Source organism: Hydra vulgaris, chromosome 05 (assembly GCF_038396675.1).
Source record: "Hydra vulgaris chromosome 05, alternate assembly HydraT2T_AEP".
NCBI lineage: Eukaryota > Metazoa > Cnidaria > Hydrozoa > Anthoathecata > Hydridae > Hydra > Hydra vulgaris.
Window position 1 is genome coordinate 21,827,980 of NC_088924.1, and position 4,521 is coordinate 21,832,500.

Sequence of the window (4,521 nt, forward strand, 5' to 3'; positions counted from 1 at the left end):
ATTAAAATTATCATTAACTGTATGACCTTTAAACATGATATGCCAGTTGTTTGAAGCTATTTTGATAGAGATTGCATCATATTCGGCTTGACTCCAGATTAGGTGTGGATGTGAGAGTTTTGGTGCTGTTTCTTTGAAATGAACAGCTAATATACCAGTAATAACACAGTGTGATTGATCTGTTTTTGTAAACCCAAGTGGGTCATCTTCTGAGGCTTTTATGAACCTATCTGGATCATCACTAACAATCAAGTCAAGTGTTGATGATTGTTCAACGAGACTTGAATGACGGTGGGCTGGAAATGTTATCAGCTGTGTTAAGTTATTATCCTCTAAACAAGATTGGAACCTCAAATCTCGGGGGCATTCATCTATCACATGTCCAATGGTTGCAAATTTACCATTTATTTCAATAGACTCATACATAATATATATATATATATATATATATATATATATATATATATATATATATATATATATATATATATATATATATATATATATATATATGTATATATATATATATATGTATATGTATGTACATATATATATATATATATATATATATATATATATATATATATATATATATATATATATATATATATATATATATGTACATATATATATATATATATATATATGTACATTTAAATATATATATATATATGTACATTTAAATATATATATATATATATATATATATATATATATATATATATATATATATATATATATAATTATAACAACATTAGACAAAATTGTTTTGTCTAATGTTGTTATAATGATGTGATTCTTCAGTTATGAATTATATGACTCTTCAGTTATGTAATAATTTTTTATTTTTAAGAAAATCTTAACAATAGAACTAGAAAACCGTTTCAACGCAATTTAAAACATTTGTTGTGTAATGCCAAAGTGCTAAAACTACAGAGTAGCGGGCCAGCATTATGCAAACACCAATGAAACATCTCATAAAAGTACTCAACACTAATGAAGATTTTCTGGAAGTCTCAATGACCTAATTTCTGAGATAAAATATGAGATTTGGAAACCTAAGAATAATGGGTTATGGTGCTACACAAAATCTTTTTGTAATAGTTTCTAGCAATGGTAAACAGATAATTGCTTTCTGAAGATTTTTTTTGGTGGATAGATAAGGAAGTAATGATTATGATTAGATATTGGAGCAGTACAATGAGAAGAAAACCATATAGAAGCGTGAGATTTGACTAGAAATCATTGAGATGAAATAAACGATTCCATGCTAGCTTGTATCCATGAGATAACTTAAGAAGCACATCTGTCAGCAGGAAGGCAAAAAAAATTTTACCTAAGGGCCATCGCGAAAAAAATCTAGAAAGGTTTGTGTTTTTTTTCCAAACATTTGTTATATATTGAAGACAAGGCTACTAATATTTCTCTATGATAGTATACTTTTTCTGTACTAAAATTTTAACTTCACTTTAAATAAAGAAATTATGTATTTAATTTTGTATAGAATAATGTCTTAAGTGTTGGTTTTATTGTATCCGCAAATTTTAGTTACACTGGTTTCAACTTCAAAATGGATGCCCGATACAGAAGATATGCTTGTTGGGTGCCAAAATATCTCTACAATCGCCCGCACAGTTTTGTTAAGCATTGTTTAAAGCGAAAGTCCACTGCTGATTGCATGGATTTAAACAAAGTTGTTATGATCAAAATAGTATTTTTTCACTATCTAGTACCTTTGATACTTCAGTTCAATATTTTATATCATTTGCTGATGAGATTAGTATGCCAAAATGTGCCTGCGTTGATTGGCTATCAACAGCTTACTTATGCAAACACTTTTTTGTTGTATTCCAGAAGTATCCTGCATGGTCTTGGAATGCATTATTTGTTCTTTATAGGAATTCTCCATACTTGAATTTAGATGTCGAAAATTATGAAATAGAGCATGAGAAAACAACTTTTAACTCATTCAAGGCATTGTTGCCTCTAAAACAAGATCAGACTGTTATTGTCGATCAGAAACAGTCATGTAAGTATACTCAACCCATTTATTCTGGTGTAGATGTAAGGGATATGTTAAATACGGTGTAAAATTTATCGTTTGAGTTCAAAACTCTTTCTTCACTTATTGAAAAGTTAAACAAAGAAAGAGTAAGAGAATCTGGTATTCTTGTTCGTCGGTTAAATGATAAATTGAGTAATTCATTAAAAGAACACATCCAAATACCTATTCGGAAACCAATAAAACTTCCATTTAAACGCGTTGGATCTAGAAAAGACGAGGCTATAGCTGCTTCAAAAATATTTATTACAGAAGAATTTTACTCAGCCGACACTGTTAAATTAGAAATTGTTGAAAAATGCATTAAAAATCATAGATCAATAGAGGAACAGGTAATTTTTATTTCTGATAATGATGAAGACTTTTTTGAAGCAAATGTAATTTATAAGACTAATCTTTCTGCTGATGATTTGAATGATATTAAAACTAATCAGATGTTATCAGACACTGTGATTCATTCTGTCCAAAGTATGATTAGTGGTGTTAGTGGTTTACAGGATCCAGTTTTGGGTCAAAACTTATCATTTCATGCCGTCAAAGAATCTTTTGTACAGGTGTTGCATGATGGTGATGCACATTGGCTAACAATTAGCACTTTTGGTTGTTCCGATGGTGAGGTGTGCCTGTTGGACAGCATGTTTCATGGTAAAGTCAAAAATCATGTCATCAGGCAAATTTGTGCAATAATGCAGTGTACCAGGGACATTTTAACTGTACGAGTTTTACCTGTACAGCAACAGGCAAATGGTGTAGATTGTGGTTTGTTTGCACTGGCATTTGTGAAGCACATTGCTTTTACTGGTTTGAATCCATGTTATATTGGATTTGAAGATGTTGATATGCGAAAGCATTTACTTATAAGTATTTCAGGTAACCACCTAAATGAATTTCCTAAAACTTTAAAAAAAACAATGTTTTGCAAAGAAAAGAAATTTGTATTTAATCTATATTGCATTTGCAGACAAGTTTGGACAGCTTCAGATAAATTTGTAAAAGATAGGTAAGTGAATTATCTATAATGGTATTGTAGGACTTATTGTTTCAGTCATTTCTTATAATTATATTTTTATCTAGTCTAAATTATATGCCTAAATTTAATATTGCTTTGCGTACAAATATAGTTTTAATTAACTATATTTGTACGCAAAGCAATATTAAATTTAGGCATATGGTACAGTGTGAAAAATGTGAATGCTGGTTTCATCGTGCATGTGAAAATATACCAGAATATGTGTTGCATGAAAGTGCTGAATGGTTTTGTTCAAAGTGCTCAATAACTTTATAGTTTTATGTCAATAATTTATTTGCATAATAATTTAATTTTTTTTTAGAATTTAGCAATTTAGAGTGTTACTATTTTGCAAGTTTACTTAGGTATTAATTTAGTTGTTTAGAGTTAATTTTATTTCTTTTTTAGAGTGAATTTTATTAATTTTAATGTTTAGAATTAATATTATTTGGTTGGTTAAAGTTATTTAGTTGTCTTGACTTAAGTTTATTTAGCTGATTAGAGTTAATGTTATTTAGATGATTAGAGTTAAAGTTATTTAGTTGCCTAGAGTTAAGGTTGTTTAGTTGTCCAGAGTTAAAGTTATTTAGTTGATTAGAGGTAATGTTATTTATTTGCCTAGAGTTAAGGTTGTTTAGTTGTCTAGAGTTAAGGTTATTTAGTTGATTAGAGTTAGAGTTAAGTTTATTTAGTTAATTAAAGAGATTTTATTTAGTTGTCTATAGACAAGAATATTTAGTTGATTAGAGTTAATGTTATTTAGTCGCTTAGAGTTAAGGTTGTTTAGTTGACTAGAGTTAAGGTTATTTAGTTGATTAAAGAGATTTTATTTAGTTGTCTAGAGACAAGGATATTTAGTTGATTAGAGTTAATGTTAATTATGTTGTTTAGAGTTAATTTTTTTACTTTTTATTTATTTGTTAAGCTTTCATCTAATAATTTTTAAACTTTAATCTTGTTTTCTTATTAAGCTTTGGACTTAAAATATACTGTTTAATGTTGTAAAGATATTTTACATTTTTTTATAGAGGTATTTAAGGCAAGTGTCACATTTGCAATTTTGATTGGCGTATATGGTTTTTCTAAAGTTATATATGTGAAAAGGTAATTTTGTTTTTACTCCCTTTTACATTATTATAAACGTTATTCTATTATTATTAACGTCTTCAAAAACATATATGACACCTTTTGGATATTTAATCATCCTCTACAACATGACAATAGCCCTCGTATCATAGTTGTACGATGAACGGTATATTATGTAAAAACCGTATGATCCATTAATTAGGCAATGTGAACACACACATCCTAAAGGTTGCTTTTGTTGTGTTTTTTTGTTGTTGTTGTTGTTTTTTATTAGTTTATCATACTATTTAAATAGTGTTATAGCAATTTTTTGTTTATTTTGAATTGTTGTATCATTAAATACCTTTTAATTACCTTTAAATAC